This window comes from Dipodomys merriami, unplaced genomic scaffold, assembly GCF_024711535.1.
Source record: "Dipodomys merriami isolate MVZ:Mamm:240054 unplaced genomic scaffold, mDipMer1.0.p SCAF_380, whole genome shotgun sequence".
Lineage (NCBI taxonomy): Eukaryota > Metazoa > Chordata > Mammalia > Rodentia > Heteromyidae > Dipodomys > Dipodomys merriami.
In genome coordinates, this window is record NW_027205382.1 from 760,481 (window position 1) to 777,782 (window position 17,302).

Below are 17,302 nucleotides of genomic sequence, written 5' to 3' on the forward strand. Positions count from 1 at the left end.
AAGAGAGGAGCATATTAAAGATTTCTAAATCGTGGCTCAAAACTGTAATTTTACCTGCTCAGGTTGCTGAAATCTGAGGATTGTGGTTCAAAGCCAGCCTGGGCAGGAAAGTACAGGAGACCTATTTTACTGTGTTCAGTACTGGGGCTTGAACCTGCTATGTTTTGTTCATGGCTAGAGGTCTACTTCTTCCTACCTCTTGGTGGCTAATTAGAGATAATTGTCTCATTGACTTTCTTTCCCAGACTGGCTTCGAATCATAATCCTCAGATTTTAGTCCTCACTGTAATGCTCTTGGCTTGCTGTTGATATTCTAATCTCCTATTAACCACAAAAAGTACAGAAGTTGAGCTGTGGCTCAGGTAGTGAAACCTGCTACCATTAAGGTAAAAAAAAAAAACAAACTCAAGGAGAGTCATCTGGCCTTAATTTCAAGACCTAACAACCACCACTCAGTCTTAAAACAATAAAGAACCTCAGTCACCGTTATCTGAGTTTGAGCCCAAGAAGAGTTACAAAAAAGAGAAACAGCCTGTAGTTTACCTGTGGACAAAGTTGTAGAGCATGGTAGTTTCAAGAGAAATGAAAAAACTGAGCATGAGAGCTAGCCCCTAAGAACAAATGCCAAAAAAAAACACCAAAACTGAAAGTTGAAAGAAGAGCTAATTAAAGATTTGTGATTGTTGACTCACACATAATCCTGAGTGCTAAGGTCACTGAAATCTGAAGATCAGGGTTCAAAGCCATCCTGAGCAGGAAAGTCCATGAAACTAACTTCCGAGTGTTCAGTCTAGTGACTTTAAGTTTACTGTTTTGCTCATGGCTACAGCTCTACAATCTTCTGCCTATTAGTAGTTGACTGGTTGACTTTCCCGCCCATGCTGACTTTGAACTGTGATTCCTTAGATTTCAAGCCTCTCTGTAGTGCCTTGACTACCCATAGGACTCATCTCATATTAACCACTTTAAAAAAGGCAGAAATTGAGCTGTGGCTCAAGTAGTAGAGCCTACTACCCTTTCATTCAATAAGTAAATCAATAAAACCTTAGAAAAAGAAGAGGAATGAAAGACGGAACATCTTACACTAAGCAAAAGGAAAAAAATGTAAATATCACCTGATGTGGAAGAAATAATTGTATTGTTAAAGCTTATAGAAATCACAAACTTTATAGACCATGGTAATGACAATTTGCCTTGTGAAGGTTAAAATATGTTTGTGACTTCAACTAAGTTATCACTATGCCACAATACTATGAAATAAGAGAAATTTACATAATCACCTAATCTCAATAATAATAATAAAAAACCTCAGAGTCACCAGGCCTTAATTTCAAGCCCTAACTCACCAACCTGCCCCAACTCTGGCAAAAAAAGACACTATGACTAGGACCTGAGCTCTTGTGCTAGGAGCAGAAGCCAAATGAAACAAAAAGTAGACTATAGTAGACCTATGGCTTAAGTAATAAAGCAAGTTGCTTTTAAAAGAAAAAAAAAGCTGAGTATAAAAGTTAGGCCCTACGAACAATAGCCAAAAAAACAAGCAGAAAACTAAATGAAACGGTAAAAGGACAGTCAACTAAAGATTTTAAAGCTTATACCTGTAAAGATTTTATATGGCTTATACCTGTAATCCTGAATGTTAATTTAGCTGAAATCTGAGGAGTAGAATTCAAAGCCAGCTTGGTCAGGAAAGTCCATGACACTTGTTTTAGTGTGTTTAGTCCTGAAGCTTACACTTGAGGTGTTTTGCTAATGGCAACAGCTCTTCATCTTTCTTAGACAAAAAAAAAGTTGTGTACTTCTCTAACCAGGGTCACTATGAATATTAATACTCAGATTTCAAGCCTCTCTGTAGTGCCATGGGACGCTTTACCTATTCTTAACAATTAAATAATAAAAGCTATAGAAGTTGAGCTGTTAATTAGTAGAGATTTCGATCCTTCAGAAAAAAATAACTAAGACAAAGAGGCCATCCCCTGGGTACAAGCTCAAGAACTTCCACAATACAATAATGAATAGGTGAGTTTAGGTTCAATATGTGAGGCCTTCTCTAAAGACAGAGAAACAACTAAAGGATGTTAGGGAGAATGGCCAGGCCTTTAACTACAAACTATACAACCTCGATTAACAAGAAAAAAAAGAACAATAAATGGAAAGGAAAGCAAAAAAGAGCTAATTAAACATTTTTAACATAGATTCACATGTAGTATTCCAACCTGCTCATGGTGGGTGAAATCTGAGGATTAGGCTTCAAAGCCAGCCTGGGCAGAAAAGTCTAGCAGGCATGTTTTCCTGTGTGAGATGGGTGGGCTGAAGATTGAAAAGTTTCGCAGGCTGATTTTGCTGATTTGTCCAAGCCTGGAGCTCTATAACATCCTGCATCAAGGTGATTGACTGGAGATAAGAGCTTCATGGACTTTCCTGCCCAGAGTGGCTTTGAACCATAACTATCAGATTTTGGATACTATGTATTGACCTTGGCTGCCCACAGAACCCTTATCTCCCTTTAACCTTGTAGAAAAGAAAAGAAGGCAGAAGCTATGCTGTGGATGAAGTAGTAGAGCCTGATAGCTGTGAAGAAAAAAAATCTAAGACACTGGCCATACTCCAAGTTCAACATGGAAATTCCACAAAAACAACAATAAAGAACCAGCAGTTAAACACAGGCTCAAAGTGTGAGACCTTCTCTAAAGAGAGAGAGAAAGATAAAAAAGGAACCTCAGGGAGAGTGGCAAGGTCTTTAATAACAACCAATAGACCTTGACTAACATCAACAAAGAGAAGAATAATTGAAAAGGAAGGCAAAGTAGAGCCAATTAAACATTTTCAAACCAACTAAACATTAAACCAATTAAACATTTTCACACCAGTCATATTAGGTGAAAGCTCATGACTGTGTTTCAAAGCCAGCCTGGGCAGGAAAGTCTTAGCAGGCTTGTTTTTCCATGTGAGATAGATGGGCTGGAGGTTGAGGTATTTTTTTCAACGCTGCAACTCCACTATTCTGTGCCTCTTGGAAAATGATGGGAGATAAAAGCCCCCTTGGACATACCTGCCCAGGCTTGCTTTCAACCATAATCTTTAGATTATAGGATACCGAGAAGTATCCTCGGATGCCCAGGAGACCATTACCTCCAATCACCAGAAAACGGAAAAAAAAAAGCTACAAGTTGACTTGTGGCTCAATAGTAGAGCCTGCTACCCTTGAGGGAAAAAAACCCTCTACAGAGTCACCAGACCTTAATTTCATTACCAAAGAACCACTACTACAAACTCCACTAAAAAAGGGACAAAAAGACTCAGTGATGGCTTCCCGAGTTTTAAGCCTAGGCGAAAAGCAAGAAGAAAAAAATTGCCAGTAGTTGAACTGTGGCCCAAGTTGTGGAGACAGCTAGTTTCCAGAGAATAAGAAAAGAATACCTGAGCCTGAGTGCCAAGGCCCTGAGAATACCAGCCACAAACAAGACCAATAAATCAATGAAAAGGAAGGGGAAATAAGAGATAATTAAAGGTTTTAAAATGTGGGCTCACACCTGTAATCCTGAGGGCTGTAATATGAGTTGTTCATGGTAGGTGAAAACTGAGGATCATGGCTCAAAGCCAGCCTGGGCAGAAAAGTCCATGAGACTTGTTCTTCAGTGTATCATGGGTGGGCTGCAGCTTGAGGGGTTTTGTTGAAGGCTAGAGCTCCACTACTTTCTGCCTCTTGGTGGTTGAATGGAGATAAGAGCCTCATGGACTTTCCTGCCCAGGCTGGCATGGAACTACCATTGTCAGATTTTAGGATACTGTGTAGTGACCTTGGCTGCCCATGTTATTCTTATCTCCTTTTAACCACTAGAAAAAGAAAATAAGGCAGAAGCTATTATGTGGATGAAGTAGTAGAGCCTGCTAGCCATGAGGAAAACAAATTTAGGACCAAATGATGATGCCCCAAGTTCAACCCTGGGAAATTCCGTGAAAACAATAACGAAACAGCAGTTAAGCTCAGAAAAAGGTGTAAACCCTTCTCTATATTGAGGGATACAGATAAACAAGGAAATTCAGGCAGAATGGCCAGGCATTTGATTTTTAAAAAAAAGCCATTGAACCTCGATTAACATCAACAAAGAATAATTGAAAAGGAAGGGAAAGTAGAACCAATTAAATATTTTAAAACCAACTCACACCACTCAAGTTAGGTGAAATCTCATGATTGTGGTTCAAAGCTAGCATGAGCAGAAAAGACTAGCCCCCCTGGTTTTCCTGTGTGAGACGGGTGGGCTGGGAGTTGAGGTGTTTGAGCTCCACTGCTTGCTGCCTCTTCCTGGTTGACTGCAGATAAGAGAGTCATGAGCTGTCTTGCCCGGGCGGCTTTGAACCATAATTTTCAGATTTTTGAACAGTGTGTTCGTAACTTGGCTGCCCATGGATCGCTTATTTCCTATTAACCACAAGAAAAAGAAAAAAAAGCCAGAAGCTATGCTGTGAATGAAGTAGTAGAGCATGCTAGCCCTGAGGACAGAACATTTAGGACAAACTGCCCACGCTCACAGTTCAAACCTGGGAAATTCCACAGAAACAACAATCAACAGCAGTGGAGGTCAGGCTCAAAGTGTGAAGACTTTAAACAGGGAGACAGACAGAAATAGAACATCTGGCAGAATGGCAAGGCATTTTAATAAAAAGGCCATTGATTCTCCATTAACATCAACAAAGAGAAAAATAACAGAAAAGGAAAGCAAAGTAGAGCCAATTAAATATCTTCAAACCATCTCACACCTGCTCATGGTAGGTGAAATCTCACAATCGTGGTTCAAATCCAGCCTGGGTAGGAAAGTCTAGCAGACTTGTGTTCCTGTGTGAGATGGGTGTGCTGGAGGTTGAGGTGTTTTCTTTAAGCTTGGAGCTCTACTACTTCCTGCCTTTTGGTGGTTGATGGGAGATAAAAGCCCTCATGGACATCCCTGCCCAGGCTGGCTTTGAACCACCATCCTCAGAGTATCTGATATGGCGACCTGTACTTGGCTCTGCCCAGCAGTCCTTAATCTCCGATTAACCACCAGAAAAAAAAGCCACAAGTTCACTTGTGACTCAATAGAAGACACTGATACGCTTGAAGGAAAAAATTTCTCTAGAGAGTCCCCAGACCTTAATTACATTACCAAGCAACCACCACAACGAATTCCAGGAAAAAAAGGGACAAAAGACTCAGTGATGGGGTCCCGAGTTTTAGGCCTAAGCGAAAAGCAAATAGCAACAAAAAGCCAGGACTTGAACCATGGACCATGTTGTGGAGACAGCTTGTTTCCAGAGAATGAGAAAAGAATACCTGAGCCTGAGTGGGAAGGCCCTAAGAATACCAGCCACAAACAAAATCTATAAATCAATGAAAAGAAAGGGGAGAGAACAGATACATAAAGATTTTAACATGCTGGCTCACAAATGTTGTCCTGAGTGTTGCAACCCGAGTTGCGCATGGTGGGTAAAACATGAGGATCATGGTTCAAAGCCAACCTGGGCAGGAAAGTCCATTAGACTTGTTCTTCAGTGTGTCATGGGTGGACTGCAGCTTGAGGTGTTTTGTTCAAAGCTAGCACTCCACTACTTTGTGCCTCTTGGTGGCTGAATGGAGATAAGAGTCTCATGGACTTTCCTGCCCAGGCTGGCTTTGAACCACAATTGTCAGGTTTTAAAGTTCAAAGGCAGCCTGGGCAAGAAAGTCTGGCAGGCTTGTTTTCCTATGTAAGATGGGTGTGCTAGAGGTTGAGGTGTTTGGTTTGAACCTGGACCTCTACTACTTCCCTACCCTAGGTGGTATATGGGAGAAAAGAGCCCTCATGGACATTCCTGTCCAAGCTGGCTTTGAACCACAATGCACAGATTATTGGATATGGTGTACTGTCCTTGGCTGCCCAGCAGATCTTTATGTCCTATTAACCACCAGTAAAAGAAAAAATAGCCACAGGATGACTCGTGACACAATAGTAGAGCCTGCTATCTTTAAGGGGAAAAAAACCCTCTGGAGAACTACCGGACCTTAACTTTACTACAAAACAAGCACCAGAATGTACTCCATGAACAAAGGGACCAAAAGACTCAGTGAGAGGGTCCTGCCCAAGTGAAAAGCAAAAGGCAACAAAAAGCCAGTAGTTGAACTCTGGCCCATGTTGTGGAGACAGCTACTTTGCAGAGAATGAGCAAAGAATACCTGACCCTGAGTGGTAAGGCTCTGAAAAAACCAGCCACAAACAAGACTTATCAATCAATGAAAAGGAAGGCAATAGAACGGATAATTAAAGAATTTAACATGTTGGCTCACACCTGTCATCCTTTGTTTCCTTTTTTTTCTGGCAGTCATGGGACCTAAACTATGGGCCTAGGCACTGTCCTTCAGCTAAAGGATAACACTCTACAACTTGAGCCATAGCACCACTTCCGGGTGTTTTCTGTTTAGGTGGTGCTGAGCAATCAAACCCAGGGCCTCATGCATGAAGGGCAAGCACTCTACCACTGAGCCACCTTCCCAGCCCTCATACCTGTAATACTGAAGGCTGCAACTTGGAGCTGCAAATGGTGGGAAATATCTGAGGATCGTGGGTCAAAGCCAGCCTGGGCAGGAAAGTCCATGAGACTTGATCTTCAGTGTGTCATGGATGGTTGCAACTTGAGGTGTTTTGTTGAAGGCTAGAGCTCCACTACTTCCTGCCTCTTGGTGGTTGAAAGGAGAGAAAAGCCTCATGGACTTTCCTGCCCTGGCTGGCTTTGAACCACAATTGTCAGATTTTAGACACTGTGGACCCATCTTGGCTGCCCATGATTTTCTTCTCTCCTTTTAACAACTAGGAAAAGAAAATTAGGCAGAAGCTACGCTGGGATGAAATAGTGAGAGCCTGGTAGCCATGAGGGGAAAAAAGGTACGATAAATTGCCCATTCTCCAAATTCAACCCTGGAAAATCAGGAAAACACACATAAAGAAATAGCAGTTGAGCTCAGGCTCAAGCTTCGAAACCTTCTCTAAAGGCAGGGAGACAGATAAAAAAGGAACTTTAGGCAGTGTCCAGGCATTTAATAACAAGCCATTGAACCTCAATTATGAAACATTTTAAAACCATGTCACACTTGCTTGTGTTAGGTGAAATCTCACGATTGTGGTTCAAAGCCAGCCTGGGCAGGAAAGACTAGCAGGCTTGTTTTCCTCCGGGAGATGCGTGTGCTGGAGGTTGAGGTGTTTTTTTGAGCATAGAGCTCTACGACTCCCTGCCCCTTGGTGCTTGATGGGAGAGAAGAGTCCTTAAGGACATTCCTGCCCAAGCTAGCTTTGAACCACAAACCTCCCTTATAGGATGTTGTGTATTGTCCTTGGTTGCCCAGCCATCCTTTATCTCCTAGTAACCACCAGAAAAAGGAAAAAAACGCTACAGTTTGACTTCTGGCTCAATACTAGAGCCTGCTACCCTTGAGGGAAATGAAACCCTCTACACAGTCAACAGACTTTAATTTCATCACAAAACAACCACCACTACAAACTCTCCAAAAAAGGAACAGAAAGACTCACTAATGGGGTCCTGAGTTTTAGGCTGAAGACAAAAGCAAAGGCAACAAAGAGCCAGTACTTGAACTGTAGACCAAGTTGTGGAGACAGCTAGTTTCCAGAGAATAAGAATACCTGAGCCTGAGTGGCAAGGCCCTGAGAATACCACCCAAAACAAGACCAAGAAATCAAAGAGAAGGAAGGGGAAAGAAGAGATAATTAAAGATTTTAACATGTTGGCTCACACTTGTAATCCTGAGTGCTACAACCCAAGGTGCTCATGGTGGGTGAAATCTGAGGATCATGGTTCAAAGCACACCTTCACACGAAAGTCTATGAGATTTATTGTTCAGTGTGTCTTGAATGGGATCCAGCTTGAGGAGTTTTGTTCAAGTCTATTGCTCCTCTAGTGGGATGACCGGAGAAAAGTACCTCATGGACTCTCCTGCCCAGGCTGGCTTTCAGACACAATTGACAGATTTTAGGATACTGGGAAGTGACTTTGGCAGCCCATGGTATTCTTATCTCCTTTTACCCACCAGAAAAAGAAATATGGCAGAAGCTATGCTGTGCATCAATTACTAGAGCCTGCTAGCCATGAGGAAAAAAAAAATCTAGGACAAATTGCCCAAGCTCCAAGTTCAAACCTGGGCAATTCCACAAAATCACAATAAAGAAACAGAAGGTGAGCTCAGACTCAAGGTGTGATGCCTTTGCTAAAGACAGGGAGACAGATAAAAAAAAGGGAGCTTCAGGCAGAGTGGTCAGGCATTTGATAAAAATACCATTGGACCTCCACTAAAATCAACAAACAGAAGATAATAGAAAAGGAAGGCAAAGTAGAGCCAATTAAACATCTTAAAACCAGCTCACAGGGGCTGGGAAGGTGGCTCAGTGGTAGAGCGCTTGCCTTGCATGCTCGAGGCCCTGGGTTCGATTCCTCAGCACCACATAAGCAAAAAGAAAAAAGCCGGAAGTGGCACTGTGTCTCAAGTGGTAGAGCGCTAGCCTTGAGCTGAAGAGCTGAGGGACAGCGCCCAGGCCCAGAGTTCAGGCCCCACGACCGGACCCAAAAAAAAAAAAAAAAAAAAAAACCAGCTCACAGCTGCTTATGGTACGTGAAATCTCACAATCGTGGTTCAAATACAGCCTGGGCAGGAAGGGCTAGCAGGTTTGTGTTTCTGTGTAAGATGGGTGTGTTGGAGGTTGAGGTGTTTTCTTTAAGCCCGGAGCTCTACCATTTCCTGCCCCTTTGTGGTTGATTGGAGATAAAAGCCCTCATGGACATACCTGCCCAGGCTGGCTTGGAACCACCATCCTCAGAATTTATGATATGGCGACCTGTACTTGGCTCTGCCAGGCATTCCTTTATCTCCGATCACCCACCACAAAAAGAAAAAAGAAGTCACAATTGACTTTGACTCAACAGTAAGCACTGCTACGCTTGAAGGCAAAAACCTCTCCAGATAGTACCTAGGCCTTAATTTCTTTACCAAACAAGTACCACAACGAATTCCAGGAAAAAAGGGACAAAAAGACTCAGTGATGGGGTCCCGAGTTTTAAGCCTAAGTGAAAAGCAAAACCCAACAAAAAGCCAGGACTTGAACTCTGGACCATGTTGTGGAGACAGCTAATTTCCAGAGAATTAGAAAAGAATTCCTGAGCCTGAGTGGCAAGGCCCTGAGCATACGAGTCATAAAAAAATAAAAATAAACAATGATAAGTAAGGGGAGAGAATTGATACTTAAAGATTTTAACATGCAGGCTCACACGTGTAGTCCTGAGTATTACATCGCGAATTGCTCAATGTTTGTAAAATATGAGGATAATGGTTCAAAGCCAGCCCGGGCAGGCAAGTCCATGAGACTAGTTCCTCAGTGTGTCATGGGTGCACTGCAGCTTCAGGTGTTTTGTTCCAGTCTAGCACTCCACTACTTTGTGCCTCTTGGTGGCTGAATGGAGATAAGAGCCTCATGGACTTTCCTGCCCAGGCTGCCTTTGAACCACAATTCTCAGGTTTTAGGTACAGTATAGTGACCTTGACTTCCCATGATTTTCTTATCTCCTCTTAACCATTAATAAAAGAAAATAGGACAGAAGCTATGATGCGGATGAAGTAGTAGAGCCTGCTAGCCATGAGGAAAAAAAAACCTAGGACAAATTGCCCATGCTCCAAGTTCAACCCTGGCAAGTTCCAGAAAGACAACAATAAAGAGACAGCAGTGGAGCTGAGGCTCAAGGTGTGAAGCCTTCTCTAAAGACAGGCAGATGGATCAAAAAGGAACTTCAGGCAGAGTGTCCAGGCACTTAAAAACAAGCCATTGAACCGTGACAAACATCAACAAAGAGAAGAATAATTGAAAAGGAAGGCAAAGTAGAGCCAATTAAACATTTTAAAACCAACTCACACTTTCTAATGATCTCATGATCATGGTTCAAAGGCAGCCTGGGCAGGAAAGTCTGGTTTTCCTGTGTAAGATTGGTGTGCTGGAGGTTGAAGTGTTTGGTTTGAACCTGGACCTCTACTACTTCCTGCCCCTTGGTGGTTAATGGGAGATAAGAGCCCTCATGGACATTCCTGCACAGGCTAGTTTGAACCACAATCCAGAGATTATTTGATATGGTGTACTATCCTTGGTTGCTCAGCCGACCTTTATCTCCTATTAACCACCAGTAAAAGAAAACATAGCCACAAGTTGACTTGTGACGCAATAGTAGAGCATGCTGTCAGTGAGGCAAAAAAAAACCCTCTGGAGAGCCACCGGACCTAATATTATTACCAAACAACTACCAGTATAAACTCCACAAACAAAGGGCCAAAAGACTCAGTGATTAGTCTGGAGGTTTAGGCCCAAGTGAAAAGCAAAAAGCAACAAAAAGCCAGTACTTGAACTCTGGCCCAGGTTGTGGAGACATGTACTTTACATAGAATGAAAAAAGAATACCTGAGCCTGAGTGGTAAGGCTCTGAGAAAACCAGCCACAAACAAGACTTATCAATCAATGAAAAGGAAGGAGATAGAACAGATAATTAAAGAATTTAACAAGTTGGTTCACACCTTTAATCCTTTGTGTGTGGGGGGGAGGGGTGGGGTCATGGTGCCTGAACTCTAGGCCTGGGCACTGTCCCTCAGCTCTTCAGCTCAAGGCAAACGCTCCACTACTTGAGCCATAGCACCACTTCCAGCTGTTTTCTGCTTATGTGGTGCTGAGCAATAGAACCCAGGGCCTCATGCATGGGGGGCAAGCACTCTACCACTGAGTCACCTTGCCAGCCCTTCTACCTGTAATCCTGAGGGCTGCAATTTGGAGTTGCAAATGGTGGGTAAAATCCGTGGATCAAAGCCAGCCTGGGAAGGAAAGTCCATGAGACTTGATTTTCAGTGTGTCACTGGTGGCTGTAGCTTGAAGTGTTTTATTGAATGCTAGAGCTCCACTACTTGCTGCCTCTTGGTGGTTGAATGGAAAAAAGAGCCTCATGGACTTTCCTGCCCAGGCTGGCTTTGAACCACAATTGTCAGATTTTAGACACTGTGCAGTGACCTTGGCTGCCCATGATTTTCTTCTCTCCTTTGAACTACTAGGAAAAGAAAATAAGGCTGGGAATGAAATAGTGAGAGCCTGGTAGACATGAGGAAAAAAAAATCTACAATAAATTGCCCATGCTCCAAGTTCAACCCTGGCAAGTTCCAGAAAAACAACAATGAAGAAACAGAAGAGGAGCGTGGGCTCAAGGTGTGAAGCCTTTTCTAAAGGCAGAAAGTTGGTTTTAAAAGGAACTTCAGGCAGAGTGTACATGTATTTATTCATAAGCCATTGAACCTCAACTAACGTCTGAAAGACCCCAGACTCACTGGGATGCTTTCTTCAACGGGAGGGCACCCCAAGAACCAAGACTCCAAACCAGCACATGCAACAAGCAAGAGGAGTTTATTAGGCGTTTGCGCAAACGGGCTCCCTGTCCAAGGCAGACAGGAAGCCCCGAGCAGTGGTTACAGGCACTTTTAAAGACAAAAACCACAAGATTAGCATAAGACCCCAGGCTCCCCAGGATTGGCTCAGCTTAAAAATTATCATATACTCCAGCAATCATTTTTGTAACACTTGTTGAAAACTAGTTGGTTCCCTAGGGGGAGGCTTCTCTGGAGGGGAGTCCACATAGTTACAGGCTCGCGATTAGTTGACATTTGACCTAGTTTGCTGGGCTCACCAGATGGTCCTTGTCTTGAGCCCGCTGCCATGAGTTTTTACACAGTAATTCAGGAGAACATACTCTTCTGTTCTTTATGTATGTTTGCAGACCTTGTCCCTGGGCCTGCATCTGGACTTTGTAACTTTTTAACTTATTTCTGGGAGGGGAAGAGTGAGTGTTAGCTCAAGCAGGTTTACAGAAGCAGAATTAGCAGTTAGCATATTATAAAATGGACATAGCCCCAATTTCAATCTTTCATTCCCTCCTCTTGTCTTTGGACTAATTTTAATCTTAAAATTTAGGGTGTCTCTATATTATCTTGTGGGATGTCAGTTGTTCTCAATGCTTGGTATTTGGATCTCAGAACTAATAGACGGACTGCGCTGATCTTTTTCTTTTACAAGTCTGTTGAGTATACAAGGTCCGATTGTAACAAAAGTAACAGTACCAGGGCCCCTTACATTTTTTTTCCACCAGTCCTGACTCTGTGTATCACAGTTAACTTAATATTATATCAGCTGTACTTGTATGCTCCAATTTTAAGACATACTCATACCATCTGCGACATACTTAAACTTTCTGAGGTTTGTCTTAAAGACAATCCTTACTTTTCAAATCCTTTCGTATCCAAAGGGGATACCAATTTTTCCCCAATTCCTTTCCCAAGGCTTTCTTACTACCCCCCTCTCCTTTTCAGTTTATTACTTCCATTGATAACACACTCAGGTTATTACCATACCAGAGCCAAAGTAGGCTGTGACCATAGAGTGGATTTCCAGTCACTATGCACTGAATTGCCTAAGGCAAGCAAGCCAGTGATATCCTTGTCCCCAATATCCACTGTGGGAAGAGAGGGTTTCTGGATATCACCTAAAAGAATGTCCCACAAGTTCTTAGATTTAGCAGCAATCAACCAGGAAGCAGACTCAGGTGATGGAATCAGGCAGGAGTTCCTCCAGGTGGCTGTCAGGCCGTCGTTGAACTTTACCCATTAAGGTATGCAGCAGCAGCAGCAGCAGCAGGGTCTCTCAGTGGCTCCAAGGGACTGTCACACCTCATGCTGGGCTGTAAATTCCTACACAGACTGGTTAAAGATACATTGCATAGGCTTGGCAGGCTTTGATCCTGCAGGTTTTTAAGATCTTCAAACAATAGCCCAGGACAATTTACCAAAATCACAACTTTTTACTAACCAGATATTTTTGTAAATAGACACAGAAGGCTCAGAAGGCTTAGTCTTGTAGCCATCTCTGACAGATGCAGTCTCCATACCTTGCACACCTACAACTGTTAATACTATTTTTATGTCTTTTTTAAAATTTTATCTATTTTGCCTCATTTCTCCAAAATTGACTCTGGACCCTTGATCTTAAGATGGGGGTAGAAGAACGAAGGTCCATCTTCTGTAACTTCTTCAAGCTGACTTCAGGGGCGTTGATCTTACCTAGCCAGGAACCTATAACCTTAGCCTATTTTACAAAGAGGCCATCAGGGTTAGATGTCATTAAGAACAATATTTTGACAACTGCACAGACCTTTTCTCTGGCTACAGCAGTGTAGCTTGTTTAGCACTCTGGTTTGCATCTTCCTAGATGGCTTAGGAATGTGATCTCTAATGATCCCAAACAATGCCTAAGTTACCTTTGCAGGCCTTTAGACAGATATCAATAGAAACACACTCTCAGGTTTACAAACTTCTTCCTGAGCAGATGAACTTCATGTAATTAGTGTCAGCTCAATTAGAGCTGCCAATTAGAGCTTTTGGCACATAAAGGGGTTGAGATTTAAGCTATCCTCCATATTTTATAACATTAGCTTTTTACTATCACAGAGGACTGGCAAGTTCCTGTCCCTTACAAGGTAGATAGTCATGGACATTAGGCATGCTTTTAAACTCTTCCCATGACCTCCCGGCTCTGACCAGTTTTGAAGGGCCACGCACAAATAACTCTAGGATCTGACATTTCTGCCATCCAAGCAGTGGCTTACTGCCTCTGGATGCTCCTCCATTGCTCTTGTCCCAGGAGTGTCTTCTCCACATTGGGATAAATGCCTCATTGGCATTTCCCTTTAGCTGGTCGCTGGACTTGAACTTGGGGCCTGAGCACTGCCCCTCAGCTCTACAGCTCAAGGCTAGCTCTCTGCCACTTTGAGTCCCAAAGCAACTCTGCTTGCTCTTTCAGCACTCTGCTGGCTGAGTAGAGGTGACAGTCTCACAGGGACCTTTTTGTGCCCAGGCTGGCTTTTAACCAGTTTGCAGATCAATGAGTCTTACAAAAGGCCATTTTATTCCAATTAAAAGCAACAAGGTGGTCAACATAGAAGTAGCTTTTAAGCATGCTCTTACCTAAAACTTATTAAGAGTCAAAGTTACATCTGACAACTTGTAAGAATCCTCTGTGCTTTGCTCCAGACTTGCTGGAAACTTAAAAAAACAACCTATAAGAGCAAACTGGAATAGCAATCGTGTTAAACTAACCTTTACATTTAAATTTCTTTGAACACGCTCACAGACACACACAGATCTTAAAGCGTGCAAAAATCAAAATCAGTCGTACGTACACCTTTTAAAGTTTTTAAACAAAAATTTGAGACAGTATTTCTTTTAAACTAGGTACCTTTGTTGGGCTTTATTTTCCCAGAGCTTGTTTGTCTAGCAAGGCAATTCACTAATTAGTCTTTTGAATCCCTTCTGTTGGAGGAGGGCTGGGGGAGGGGGCCACTTTAAACTGGCCATATTTTTTAAATCCAGTTTTAGACAAGAGCACTTTACAAATTGTTACATTGTCAGGACTAGCTGAAAAAGTCCAAACTAGGCACACAGCCTTTTACACCCTCCCTGCTGGCAGCCTGCACAAGGAGAAAATGCAGCCTGAGGCTTGAAGGGAACGAAACTAGCCCAGTAACCTTCCATGCCTCACAGGGTGGGCATAGCAGGTCTGTGACCGAGCCCAGCTGGAATTTTTATTCCCCCAGAGATGTTCAATTAAGTAACAAAAACACAGATAAACACAAAAACCAAAAATCCACATTTAAAACTGGTACCAATTCTAAAACAGAACTAGACAAGAACTGAAGGCTGAGTTGGGGACTAATGGGCCCTAGTTTATCCCTACCGGAACTCTGTGCTGCTCCCATTCAGCAAGCTGAATCCAGAGTCTGCTGAGTGAGCCTGCCACACTCACCCATAACTTCCCTACCCCAGAAAACATAAAACACACACACTAAAGTTAACAAGACAAACAAGTGGCCACAAAGACAAAATCAAGTCTCAGTGAATGGGGCGACATCTCACCACCATTCACTTACCAGGGGGCTCAACCCCCCCCACTCACCTCCGGAGGATTTTTCTCTTAGATTCCTGCAGACGTTGACCCAGGGGCCTTCCAAGGTGGAGGAGAATTCCCAGTCATCTTGGGGCAAGGGAAAAAGTCCCTAGCGGCCGTCCCCTCAGACTGACAGGTTCTCCCCCACGCTCAGACCCCCCGAGCCAAGGCCCGAGGCTGAGATCTAACTGGGGCCACTCGCAGGTGGTCAGTGGCAGTTTCATAATTGACAAACAAGCAAGTTACAAAAGCAAACGAATTAGGACAAGGTCTCGGGGTGTTCCATGGGGATTGGCACGTTTTTAGGATGCCCAATTGTAGCAGCCTTTGTATATGTGGCCTGATTCCATTTTTAGCTTCCCTGCTCAGTGGATATTGACGTATCATCACTGGGGCAGCGACGGCTTAAGTCCAATGGCCAATCCCATTCCCGACGTCTCCGCCCAAGCCTGAGGGAAACCTAACAACCACTTGGGGTCAATTGAGACTGGCTGAGGGCTTTCATGCAAACGATTCTTGTCTTCTAGGCGTAAAGTCAGGACTTGGAGAGGTTGTCCTTGGGGTCCCCTAACGAAGGCCCCCCCCTTGGAAGTGAAGTTGGGCCCCTACTTTTGAGAGGAGGTCCCTCCCCAACAGCGGGTAGGGGCAGTCAGGAACCAGGAGAAACGAGTGTGTGACCAACCCCGTTCCGAGATGCACTTTTCGCTCAGTTGTCCACTGGTATAATTTTCCTCCAGTGGCTCCCTGCACCCAAGACTTTTTATTACTTAGGGGACGTTTTGGTTGAGTCAGTACCAAATGCTGGGCACCAGTGTCAACCAAGAAGGTAACTGGACTGCCCCCCACTCGTAAAGTCGTAAAGTTATCCGGGGCTCAGGGGGGGCTCCTGGCCCTGACTGGCCTAGTCGTCACTTCCTAATGACAACACCGGTGCCGGTCTCCCGGCTCCCCTGGCCTGTTTTCTGTCATTGGGGCAGTCCTTGGCCCAATGCCCGAATTCTTTGCAGTATGCGCACTGGTCCCGGCTCAATGGTGGTCTCTTTTTGTCTCCAGGGTTCCTCACTGGCCTACTCTCTCTCCCTTCTGACTGTCTGACTACGGTGGCCAGGATCTTACTTAACTCTCTGGTACGTTTCTTGTCTCGCTTGTCCTCCCTATCCTCCTGCAACTTACGCAATCTTTCTTCCTTTTCTTCCTTAGTTTCTCTCTTATTGAAAACTTTCTCGGCCTCCTTGACTAAATCTTGCAAAGTATACCCCTGAAGTCCCTCCAGCCATTGCAGCTTAGTCCGAATGTCCGGGGCTGACTGCCCGATAAAGGACATAATAACATCGGAGGGGTCAAAGGGCGTATACATACGATATCCTTCCATTAATCTTTCTAAAAACCCTGCAGGCGTTTTTTCAGAACCCTGCACTATTGCACGTACCTTGGCCAAATTAGTGGGGCATCTCCCGGCCCCTTTAAGACCGGCCAACAAAACCCACCGATAAAGATGGAGCCACTCCCTACCAGCAACGGTGTTGAAGTCCCAGTTATGGCGGGTCAGCAGGATTACTTCATCAATCTCATTCGGCAACTGCGTCAGTCTGCCATCTTGTCCTGGAACATTTTTGCGAGCCTCTAGGAACACTCGCTGACGTTCCTCTGTAGTGAGGAGGGTCTGTAAGAGCTGCTGACAGTTGTCCCAGGTGGGTTGGTAGGTTAGCAAGATGGAATCAATTAAACCCGTCAGGGCCTGGGGGTCCTGGGAAAAGGGCGGGTTATGGGTTTTCCAATTATATAAATCTGAGGCAGAAAAAGGCCAGTATTGCACTTGGCCACCCACGGTCCGGAGGGGGAAGGCATGAGCCGTCCAGACTCCTTCGCTCTTGCCGCCTCGATTGCAGCGGAGACACAAGCGGCTGCTAAGCGGGGGCAAGGGCGCTCTGGGCGCCTTGTGGCTCCGCCTCTGGCTCAGTGGAATCGGGAGAAGGCATAGGTGGAACAAGGGAGCTCTCTTGTGGCCTCCTGCGTTCCTCCACTGGAGCGGGCTGAAGATAGGGAGGCGGAGGGTCTGGCATTTGGGGAGGCTCTAACAATAGCAAGTCTGTCTGACTGTCAGACAGAACGGGGGGATTTGGAGAGGAGGGGGAGGAGTCCTTTGTTTTAAGTTTCAACAATTCCTTTAGGGGTAAAGGGAAGACTGGGATAAGGGTGGTGGGGCAGGAGTGAGGGGAGTGGGTGGCGGAGGGACAGGCAGGGGAGGAAAGGTGGGCTGGATGGGGCAG